Source organism: Anser cygnoides, chromosome 14, assembly GCF_040182565.1.
Source record: "Anser cygnoides isolate HZ-2024a breed goose chromosome 14, Taihu_goose_T2T_genome, whole genome shotgun sequence".
NCBI lineage: Eukaryota > Metazoa > Chordata > Aves > Anseriformes > Anatidae > Anser > Anser cygnoides.
The window spans coordinates 13,116,195-13,128,311 of NC_089886.1; the positions used below are offsets into that span (position 1 = coordinate 13,116,195).

General features: G+C 39.3%; 1 long non-coding RNA gene across 17 annotated transcripts in view; it reads right to left on the reverse strand.

Annotated features, from left to right (window-relative positions):
- LOC106034377 (uncharacterized) overlaps window positions 1-12,117 on the reverse strand; it is a 54,866-nt gene that overhangs the window by 26,935 nt on the left and 15,814 nt on the right. For 7 of the 17 annotated variants that reach the window (XR_010824981.1, XR_010824987.1, XR_010824990.1 and 4 more), the window contains exon 6: window positions 8,606-8,729. This is a non-coding gene — a long non-coding RNA (uncharacterized lncRNA). Of the gene's footprint in view, window positions 1-447; window positions 626-4,367; window positions 4,537-8,605; window positions 8,730-12,117 lie in introns of all 17 variants that reach the window. The other 10 variants (XR_010824992.1, XR_010824986.1, XR_010824993.1 and 7 more) reach the window with 3 other exon arrangements.

The window sequence follows — 12,117 nt, forward strand, 5'->3', positions numbered from 1 at the left end:
CACTTCTACTGCCTGCCGTACCTCCAGCCCTGCTGCAGCTGTACCAGGATGCCTCTCCAGGCAGAAGGAGCACGGGTAGCCCTGCCCAGACAGAGCTCTGCCCGAGGCACTGCAGCTGAAAAGATGCAATTCTAGTATCCTAATAGCCTTCTGGGTCCTGATACCTGCAAATAACAAGGTTCCTGAGAACAGCAAGATGCTGTCATCCTTTATGAAGACCTTAAGTAGACTGTGTCTGAACAGACATGCTGTGCTGGTGGTTTCACGTATTTGCTGCCAGATCTGCATGGGAGGCACTGCGTGGTGCTGGGCTCTGTTCCACATTCTTCACAGGGAACACAATAGAACGAGCACTGATCTTTCCACCTCTACCCTGTAGACTTTCCCTGGCCCCACCTCTGTGTATCCAGCTATTTTTTCTCCTCTTCCTACTTCACAATTATTTACCTTCTACATCCTCCTACCTGCATTGCTTCTGAGGTCTGCCAGCACGTGCTGGCTCCTCTGCTGTGCATTGCAGGTAAAATCCTGCTTGTGCCTGAAGACAGGAGTGGTGCTTGTTGTTGGACAAGGTCTCCGCGGAATACATCGCTGAACACTGGCAAGTCTCAGCTGAACACGTAAACTAACACAATGAGAGACTTGTGACATGTCAGATACAAAAGGAAAAAAGAGAAAGGCACCAGAATCGTTCACCAGGGTTACTCCTTTGCTAAATTTAAAGTCCATACTTCAAATATTAAAAGACTCCAGCTTGTCAAAAGTGGACTATATTGGACTGCTACTGGGGGGTATATGTACATATTATTAAATATATAATACAAAGATATATGTACGTATTTAAACACCAGAGAAATGGTACATTTTTCCCAATCCACTTAGCATTTAACCTGGCACTTTAAAAAGGGGGGGGGGGGGGGGGGGGGGGGGGGGGGGGGGGGGGGCAAAAATTAGCAGACTGAGTCAGACACTCAGCACGTAATTTTAAAACAATTGACTCACATGCTAAAAGTTTGGTAGTGATATCAGAAAAGAAAAACAAAGACAGAAATGTCACACACTAGTACTGCATATAACTCGTTGTAAATCAATAGCCAGGAAAACTCCTGACCTACATGAACAGAAGCACGAAACAAAGAAACCTCAGAATAAAATCCATGGCTGACAGAGCTTAGTACAAGAAAGTTGTGTTTGCAAAAGAAATCCTAGCAACAGTACAGGGTCACTGCTCAGTGCAGACAGTAGAATTGTGAAGGATTATGCAGAAAATGCAGAAGTGTTCAAACAGACTTTTATTCAGTATTTGGAAAGAAGGATGATTTGCTTTCATTGCTTGAAGATGATGAAATACTTTCCAGTCTATTAGTAACTGAGAAAGATGTTAGAATCTATCAGCAATGAACATTTTTAAATCAGCAGGCTCAGAAGCTCCAGAATAGTTGGCAAAGAAGCTCTCGGGTCCACTAACACTGAATGTTAATAGCAGCAGATCTGTAAATGCCCAACTTATAAAATCTGTTAAATGAGAAGGGAAGCAAAGGGAATCAATGAACCATCAGAGGAAAGAGCAACTCCGGGTCAAAGCAAGGGAGGGTTTTTTTCCATCCTATCTATCGTTAGGACTGTCAAGGGTAACATGGAGTCCAGTTTTCCTAACGAACTGAAGCTACCACCTTTCCTGGGCTCATTTAACCTGATGGCTCTGAAGTACCAAGTTGTCACTTGGCAGTCACTCAAACCAAAGTTTTCTTCTTGGTAAGGAAGCTCTGACTTCTGGGTTAACTTCAGCAGAAGGTTTCAGGATAGGAGTATTGAAAGAAAAAGGCTAAAAAGATACCAGCTCAAGCCTTGTTCCCTGTTACTGCCTACATACAATGTCGGATAGTTTTCTAGCTGGGATATAGTTTTTTTGTGAAGCTTTTCCTTAGGTTCATACTTCTCCCAGTGCATGAGAAGTGGCTGGCTTGTGGCCATGAAATGTTCCAAAACGCGGGCACACAGAAACTCAGGGAATCAGCCTGCAGGACTGCAGTGCTGCGATGCAGTGCTCAGAGCCAGGAGCCCTACCTCTCGCAACATGCGCAGGCACCCATGTCTTTGCTGGCTCCAAGTGCCTGCAAGAGAACTGCTCTAAACAGGCATAACTTCCTCTTCTTTGTAAGAAGTTACAGTTAGAAGTGAAGTGAATTAAATCAGTGTACACTTTACATTGCTATGTGAGCCCATTAATATAACTGAGTGAGTGGGGCTAAAAAACATTATTAGGTAGAAACCATCCCTGCTTCAGGATAGTACCAAAATATATTATATATGCCAATCTGTGCACAAAACTTTCTCTTTGGAGCTTACTGATGTTTTCAACCTCCCCAAAAAGTGTTGCACTGAACAAACTAGTGCAAATTGAATAGTGGAAGTTGTAATACACTCTGTTTGATCTCACATTTAATGTAATGAGGCTTCACTGGAAAAATAAGAGCAAAAAAAAAAAGATTAATCAAAATCCTATGTGAATTTATTTATGGATCACAAAAAATGTTTCTAGAATATCCAAGACATAGTTGAGGGATAAAGTTAGATGAAGTTAGGATTTATCTCGATTACCTAACCTGGCATTAAAATCCTTTCCACTGATCAGCAAACAGAGGGATAAAAAGATTTCAGAGACATTATGTAGGTCTGGAATAATTCCCAGTACGAATTCCTATAAGAAGAGGAATTGTGGGAGGAATACAAATATTAATCAGAAGAAAAGGTTCTAAATTGGGAAACTGTTCTGGCAACAAGACAAAAATCTAAGTCATTAGTGTAACAACCTCTAATCCCTATCAGAGCATCCAGTTTCATGACAAAGATGGACGTGAAATGGCTTTCTCTACAAATGTTTCAGTTTTGATTAATTCTAACATTCTATGTCTGGATGTAACAAATATGTTGTGAAACATACCGTGAAAAAAGAGACATTTGGCTGAACAATCCAAAGCCATGTAGATAACTTATTTCCTAGGAAGTGGAGAAACAAATCTTAAAGCTGTTTCCTTCTTAACTAAATGTAGAAAATTCCCCAATGTCCCGTCTTTACAGTAACTTGCCCCCAAAAAAGATGCCTATCTAATTAAGTCCAGAACCATGATACCATTTTGACCCCGATTTCCATTGGCAACTCCCTGACAGGCACCAAAATACCTTATTAATTTTTTCCAGGGTCAGCAGTTCTGATTTGCAAAAAATAAGTAAATATTTTCTAGGTCAAAAAAAGGCAAGAAATGAACAGTCCTGCGGTCACAGCATTCAAACAAAGTATCAGGCAGTAAGCTCCAAGTCCTGCCCTGGTGACAAGCGCTCATGTAAAGCAGATCATCCCTATCCAGAGACCGAACAATATACATATGCATACCAAAGCTCACAGATTACTCAGAGCACTCTTTTTTGCATGTAATTACAAATCTTTTCCTTTCAGAGGCTGTGCCAGCGTAAGAAGCTCCTGTGACAGCCCCACAGTTGTGACAGTACATCAGTATTGGGACAGAAAGGGGAAGGAACTCCTTACGTCACATACTGGCACTGGAAGAAGCGCACTTGTAATCACGGTCTTTGAGGTGTGTAATAAAGCAGGGATTTCATGTCGGAGTGGGAGGCTGCAGTGTTCTACCAGGCTCGTGGACATGAGGCTCAGGCCCTTGGGTTGTTCAGGCACAGGATGCCACAACTTGAATCAGCAACAGCAACTCCTACCAAAGCCTGCACGTTCTTACAGCAAGTTTCACTTTAAGCAAATGACCTTTATTAAAAAGACCTCAAAAGTACTAATTGTTTTTGCCATGCTGCAGCTCAGTATGCTTTACACCAAAGGATACAAAAGCCACCATCATATTTACCCCCATTTAACTGTTTCCACTTCTAATATTAGAGGCTTCATATGTAATACTGAAGTGTATTTTAAAGATAGCTGTGCTAGATTCAAATTTTGCTTTTAAGTATTGCTACCACTCTAATTAAGTCATCATTCTTTGAGTTTGCACTCTGTAGATGAGCAATACTGCTTTCCAGAGTACGTCTGGAAAGTCCTTCTGAGGTCTGTGGAGCCAAGTTCATGGCTGCCTAAGCACACCAGAAAAATACCTCCACTCATTTAAGGGCCACTTGGAAATACCCTGGGGACAGCCAGCTGAGTAACTCAAAATAGAAACATTTTTTTTTCTTCCTACAGCACAGAATGAATGATGAAAATACATCCAAACAATAAAGGAAAATGAAAGCAGGATTGAAAGATGAGAGTTTGGGACCACTACACACAGCTTTATACTAAACTAAATTTATCTACAGTAGAAGTCACGTTCATAATTCAGTACAACCTAGATTTTTCTTACCCATATCAGAGAGCTGAGGATGTTCTCCAGGCTTACTCTCCACAGTTGTGCATATCTTGTTGGCTACTCCTCTGAGACAATCCATTCAAAGTGACCACGTGCAGGTCATTATTGATTGCATTCAGGATCCTATCTGCAATTTCAGTGCCAACTGTGAAACCCAGGGAGCCTGGACCAAGCAAGATAAGCTGAGCTGAATGTGGTTGTTAGCAATTCGAGTCTTCAAAAACCACAGGAGCATTGCTCCAGTAAAAACCAGATGCAGTACCTGAAATCTAGTACCTCAGTTTCAAACCCCAGGCAGGACAGTAACCAGCTGCAAGCGCTGGGAAGTGCAGTACTGCTGGTAAGCTTGTAGTATTTTCTTGACTCAGTCAACTCCGAGGTGCTGATGACCATGAACTATGAACACTGCTTCTTGTTTCCAAGTTCTGGACATTACCTATGCCAATGGCTAGTTCTACGTCTATCATTAGCCTACCTTGTTTTTTAAAATTTCTGCACAAGATTTCAAGCAGCACGTTCCTTTCTCCCTCCTCCCCCCAAAGCCTAGGCTGGGTACCCCACACTTTCTATTCCTGAGACACAAGTTGTGGATGCCCCTTCATGGTGTCCCAGTGACCACAAGAAGAGATGTTGCTGTGGTGCGGACTAGTTTCTCACTCCTGGTCTCTGTTCTGACCTAGCAACTGCCTTCATTGTCCTACCTAGCTGCATCAGAGACCTTCCCATGTACCTCTACCTGGAACAGGAAGGTCAGGGCCTCTATTGCTTCTGACAGTTGAATGAGCCTTTATAATTCTGTTTGGCAGGACACCGGCTTCCCATCAGCCTTCCAGAAATTTTTAATTCATTTATACTTTTGACCTACACAACAGCCTCCGGCAATAAGTTCTACAATTTAATAATATGTTATATGAGAAAGTATAACTTTCTGGTTTAGACCTGATGCCTAATAATTTCATCGGATATCCTTTACTTCTCCTATTCTGAAAAATAATAGCTATCTCCTCTTCATTGTTTCCTATCTAGGTAGAAGATTTCAAGATCTCTGTCCCATGTCTAACTATTTTCTCTGTCCTGATATGAAAACCATTCTGTCTTTCTTATATACTCTCTGTGGGTGGAATTCAGATTAAAACACTTTGATTTAGTGGTGGAGTTTGGATATCTACCTCATAGATTGACACCTACAGATAGAAACCTAAATTTAGGTGTCTAGATCTCTGAGCTAAATAACTCCCACCCATCATTTTTAGCTCTATTTTATCCTTTATGAGACAGGATGAACAGAACTGCACATATTAATCAATATGTGGGTTTGCCAAACATTTATATAGTGACATAATCATATAATCATGTTTTTCTTCTCCTTTTTTCCTTTTCTAAAAATTTGTCATTCAGTTTGAATTTTTGATTGCTGCTGGTCATTGCATCAGTGCTTTCATAGAGCTATCCTGCAGCAATTCTATTTCTGAGTGATAATAACTTAATGTTCAATCCCTAACTGAATAATACATGATTGAATATGTATATTCCCAGACAAACTACTTTGCATTTATTAACATTGACATTCACATGCCATTTCTGACACAGTCACTCACTACCACGAGAACCAACTGCCTCTCTTCTCAGGGTTAAATTTGCCTATCTCAGTTCTTTTTGTATCATTCACAAACCTTGTCACAGCAATATTCACCTTCCTTTCCAAACCATTTAAGGATATTAAAAAGCACAGGGCCTAACTCTAACAGTTGCATGACTAAACCATAGTGCTCCTTCCAGTGAGAACATTAATCTTTTCTCCCACTTTTTGTCCCATTTTGTCTCTGTCTTATTTACCTACAAGAGAACACCTTATTATCTCAGCATAACTACTTTAAGAGTCTTTGCAGAAAGACTTATTGACATTTGTTTGGAAGTCCTTACATACTACATCAACTAGATCAGCCTTACCTACAAGCTTGTTGACATCTTCAAAGATTTCAAATAGATTTATGAAACATGGTCTCCTTCTGCAAGAACTGTAATGACTTTTTCCAAATAAATCACATTTATGAAATTGTCTACTGATTCTCTTCTTTATTATTGTAGTTTGTACCCACTTACTCAGTTTGGAAGTGAGATCTCCTGATCTATGGTTTTCCACATTAGTCCTGGAGTCCTTTTTCTCAAGGCTGAAGACACATTTGCCACTTTCCATTCTTCTTGCAATGTGGTCTATTTAAATGACACTCTTCATGCTACATTTAGCTTTCTCTCAATCTAGTGTTAGAGGTCTTTCAGAACTCTAGACTGAGTATCATCTTATCTTGGTGCCTTCTTACTGTTCATTTTATTGATTTGTTCCAAAATGTCCCCTACTGAAACTTCATTTAGGGACAATTCCTCATACTCTCCACTGCTTCACCACTAATGTGCCCCTTTCCATCCTTCCTCTACATTTGTTCCCTATTACAGCTTCCCACCCTTCTGCCAAGTTTCTGAGGCATTAATTATGTCAATAACCTCCCTTAAAACCAGACATTCTAGTTCACCTCATTTAGGGCTTCGGACTCACAGTATTTGTATAGGTATATTTCTATATTTTTTATTGATTAGTTGCCCATTCTTCATGGCGCCTGCTTAGCTTGGACTTTAATTGCTGAGACCATTCTTTGCTATTTCCTTCCTCAATGTTATTGATTTTAGTTCTTTCATTTTTTCTAAATTACAAGAATTTGCTTATTTCTCTAGAAGAGGAGCTGCCATCTTGAACCATGTGTTGTTGCTTATTTAGTGAGTTTTCACAACTGTCAACTATAAAAATACCTCATTGCTTTTGAATGTTGAAACCTTACAATCTAGTTTCACATTGATTTATATAGCCTCTCTCTCTTGTAAAAACTATCTCACCAACAACTGAGAATCTGCTTGTCTGGTACTGGGACAATTTATAACACCGTGATTCCACTTTCAGAATTTCTTTCCCACTCATTCTTCTGCCGTTGGTATCCATATGATTCACAACACCAGTTCTCTCCAGCGCTAAATGTGGATACAGAGGTCCAGGAAAGGCCTCAACAGCACTGCAGAAAATGAGACTTACTCCTAGATTTTAATAATATATTTTGTTAATACCTCCAGTATAAGACTTGTGTGATCAATCACTCATGTTTTATTTTTGATTTTCTCTAATTCCCATATCTTGCCATAGCATGCTTTAACCTCAGTCAGTTATCCCCTTTTTATATTTTGGTATTTATTTGCTCCTTCATCAATGTGACACATAGCATTTGTCTCTTTATTTCATAGTTTATCTGCGGATCATGCTCTCCAGTTTCTCAAGATCATTAGAAGTTTGACCCTGACTTTCAGAGTGCATCTTGTTTTATCCACAAATTCTATGAGTGAGTTCTTTGTTAAATTATATAAGCTATTAATTAAGACACTGGATAGATCAAGACCCAGGACATACCTCAGCAGGACTAAAGTCAAAACCACTTCTCAGTCTGACAGTGCACCATTGCCACCCACACGACAGTAGTACCACATACCTTCTAAACGATGAACCTCAAGCTATGAACAGCATCCTCCCTGCCAAGACAATTAACTTGGCCACGGATGCCCTCACTCTTTTGTGGATCTGGACTAGAGTCTACAGAGAGGAGGGCTCCCCACTGGGTGGACTATTTTGAATACGCCACAGGCCATCTTTGCTGGGAGCCCACTTAGGGCCTCTGCTCGCGGCAGCATGTGGATCTGTCTGCACATACGCAATAAATCTCATTGCCCCAGGAAGCACTGGCTTTTCTATGCTTTCACAATACAGTTATGTGTTAGAGGAAGGGCTGCAACATATGGTCTCTCCCTTATACAGAAAGAAGGTAAGTGTCTCACCCAGCCAGAAATACTGGGCACGCTGTTATAGACCATATTTCTTTAGTCTGCTTCCGAGGGAATCATGTGGAACAGTTTCAAAAGCTTTCCTAAAGCAAAATATGTCCCATCTGCTGCCTCCTCTTCATCTACTAGACATTATTTTCTCAAAGAAGGAAATTACAGTGAGATCGCATGATTTATTCCTGGTAAATCTATATCTTTTTTTTCCTTTTTATCTTCTATTTGCTTTAAATTGATCGTGTAATATTTTTTTCAGACTCACTTCTGGGAAGAGTGGTCTCTAATTCCCTGGTTTCTGGTTTCTCTTTCTCAAAAATGTAAACTGTTTGTCCTTGTATAGTGCTCAGTGATCTTACCTGCACTTCCGAGAACTTCCAGGATAGTCACTAATGCTTCAGCAATTGCTTCAGCTACTGTCTTCCTTGCACACCTGGCTATCGCATCACATACCCAGAGCGGTTTGAGGCCAGAGCTTCTGATCTGGAGGAGCAAAGAGAGAACAAATATAATACACAAACACAGTCTAAAAGGACATCAGGGAGTAGGCCAAGCTCAGATTAGCTGCTCTTATCTCCCCTTCAAGGAGGCTCAGGCTCCTCTCACAATGCACATTCAGCACAGCACATCCTAGCAGGAAGCTGCCTTCCAGCTGAGGAAAAGCAAGCTGACAACGCTAGGAAGGCTGTATTTCAAAATGCATTTTTAGTTGAGAACGTTTTGTCTACTGCACTGATATAAATTTAAATACCAGGAGCAACAGCAGCCATGGATGCAATGACAGAGATTTGCTGACTTGTAGGCAGAACATGAAGGGGTCTTTTATGAGACACCTATGTGGATGCTAGAAAGTGCTGGGGAGGAGCATGAGGTCCTACTACATGTCACAAATTTTAAAGGGAAATGCAAGCTAAGGATCCTGGAAGGCAAAGCCAGTCTGCTGGCTAGAAGATTTAGCCCTAGGGTACTGTTGACAGTTTCTCTGAAATCCTTCCAGTTATACACACAACTCCAATTAGGCTGAGGAGAAGGCAACACTATCCGGAGGTGAGGGTCTCCATCAAAAGTCAAAAGCAAAATCAGACTTTCCACAAGCAAAATATATATGATGTGTTTAATTAAGTGGGAGCTGGGGGAAATCTGTCATGAGCTAAGGCAAACAGATTGCTAAGGGTTGGTAAAACAAAAATACTTTGTGTATCCAGCTACTTCAGAGAAAAAGCTTAGCACAGAACAGTTCATAAGTGGAATTGTATTATATCAGGATGACATCAGACTAAGACGTTAAACAAAGGTGCCCCCCTAATTAAGAATTATAAATGTGTGTATATAAATCAATACTAATACCACTACTAATAATAAAAAGCTAGGTTAACACAGGTAATAAAATCAGATCTCGACACAGCAGAACACAGTAAAATACAATGACAAAACTGATGTTATACCGTAGTGCATGGTCATAAGCTATGCAAAAGAAAGTATAAGTCATAAAAGTGAAATAATTTATTTTATTAAAAAAAAATGTTGTAAGAAATCTAGCAAAACTAAAATTTTTAATGGAAAAGGCTATAGACTGAAACTGGCTGTACCGACTGAGCTGTAAGAATGTAAATATATGTAGGGTTATCTCATCAGTCACCAGAGAAAGAAGACTAAATGCTTAATGCTGAGAGGTGAAATACTAAACATGAGGACCTCTATTATTCATAAATAAATCAACATAATGTTACAAAGGAATAAAAGGTTAGAGAACAAATTTACAGAAACACAGCATGACTGCTTTTCAGAACTACTAGATCCAGAACATTCAAGAAGAGAGGCTGCTCTCTGCTTAAATATTATGCAAGATATGAAGGGAGTATTTTCATGAAAAGGCAGTCAGTTGATGGACCAACAGAGAATATGGGCTGCTCTTACAGAACAGAAAATTGTGTCTTGAGTACAATGGTTATGACTTAGGTGGTCTTAGTGGACAAGGAACTCACCACAAATGCTCAAGGTAAAAGCGTGATAAAACGGGAGAAGTGATTAGAAGTAAGGAATCAGCTCAACCTCCGGGTACAGCACCACTGAAACCACTATTATATCTAATTCTGATGTTCACATTTAAAGCTATTGAAAGATTAGATTGGGGGCAGAAAAGAGCCATAAGAAGCATATGAGAAGAGAAGAACATGTAACTGAGAAACTTAAACAGCTCAATTGTGGGGTGATTCAATAAATACCTTCACAAGGGGAAAATATCAACCAACACTTTTTAATCTAGCAGAGACAGAAGAAAGACTAAGGGCTGAAAAATGAAAGTGATTCAAACCAGAAATGAAACACGCTTTTTTTTTTTCTTTTTTTTTTTTTTAACAGCATTGATGATTAAATTTGGGAACAAACTAGCCCCTGAAGTGATGGATTTTGAAACTTTTGACATCTGGAACATATGTTCCCACGAAAAGTTCAGGTTTTGATAAATAAGAATATTTTTTCCCGAAAATTAATTTTGTCAGAAAATTCTCAGCCACTATTTGGGTTACTTGCCTATTTTAAAAGGATATAACATGAGCCAGCGAAACAGCTCTGCACATTGAAAGTTGATCAAAATGATAATTAAAAATAGAATAATGGAATTCCTAGATAAGGAACATGATATTGTAGGAGCCAATTATCACAGTGTCTGTAATGAAAGTTTTGCATCACTAAAATTTTAGAATTATTTGAAAACATCTTTATAATAATGATCAAAAGGGAAATGCTTAACATAATCTACTTGAACATTTGAAAGCCTTTTGACAGTCTTTTTCACGCAGGGCTTATTCCAGAAGAATCCTATATGGCCATGTATTATGGATGCTACATAAAGCCAAATCACAGACTAAGATGCAGAGACTAGAATAAGAGCCAGAACACTGCCTACTATCACAAACAGGTATCTCACTACAAGTTTTAGCTTTTATGTAAAGGTGCTCAGTGACATCATTCCGAGTATAATTTTTGTAATTGCAATCAAGTCACCAAGAACTCTCATGTAAGTGCTTTTAATACACTACAGGAATGAAATATGACACATAAGGCACAGACGACTTGTAGAGCATCATTAAACATACCACAATCATTAACAAATGTGCCAAGGAAGACTAGTACATCTGTATGTAATTCAAGCGGAGGAGTTGGGCTCCATTATTTTTTTTGACTAAAATACTTCAGAAAACTCCAGCTTATCCTGAGTCAATAGAATGTGAAGCATCACTGAAAAAAAAAAAAAACCAAAAACCACAAACCATCCTCTTGGGATTTTTCATTGGACTGAAAATTGTGGCACTTCTCAGTAAATGTCAGGCTTATCAGTGTTGTGAGTAAGCATCAGTTAGCTCTCAAACAAGCTGACTCTGTTCATTTTTCTCAGAACTGTATGTAATATTCTCCTGGCAGGGAACAGCTCTTTTAGTAGACTGCAGCACAAATTTGTAAAAGAAGCTTGCCTCAGCTCTGATCCAAAAACCAAAAGAGATCTAGGATATATTAGATCACTGTAGGAAGATCTGTTTTTTGACTATAAAGCCTGGATTGTTTGGAGTTAAGGGGACATATGAAATAACAGCTTTTCCCTTTAGAGCATAACAGATGGATTCATTGTATGAAAATGTTCTTCTTAATACTTAGTTACCTATTTCAAATTACGTCAGTAGATTTAAGTATACTTTTGACCTGTGAGTGGCTAACGACATCAATATTCACAATACATTTTCATGCTTTCATAAAGATCCTTTGCTCACTTCCACCATGTAGCTTTTCTCTCTATATTGCTAGATGAGACCTAGCAGCATCTTGGTGAGATCTTCATTAGCATTCAAATAAAAATTCATCGCTTGCTTGTATA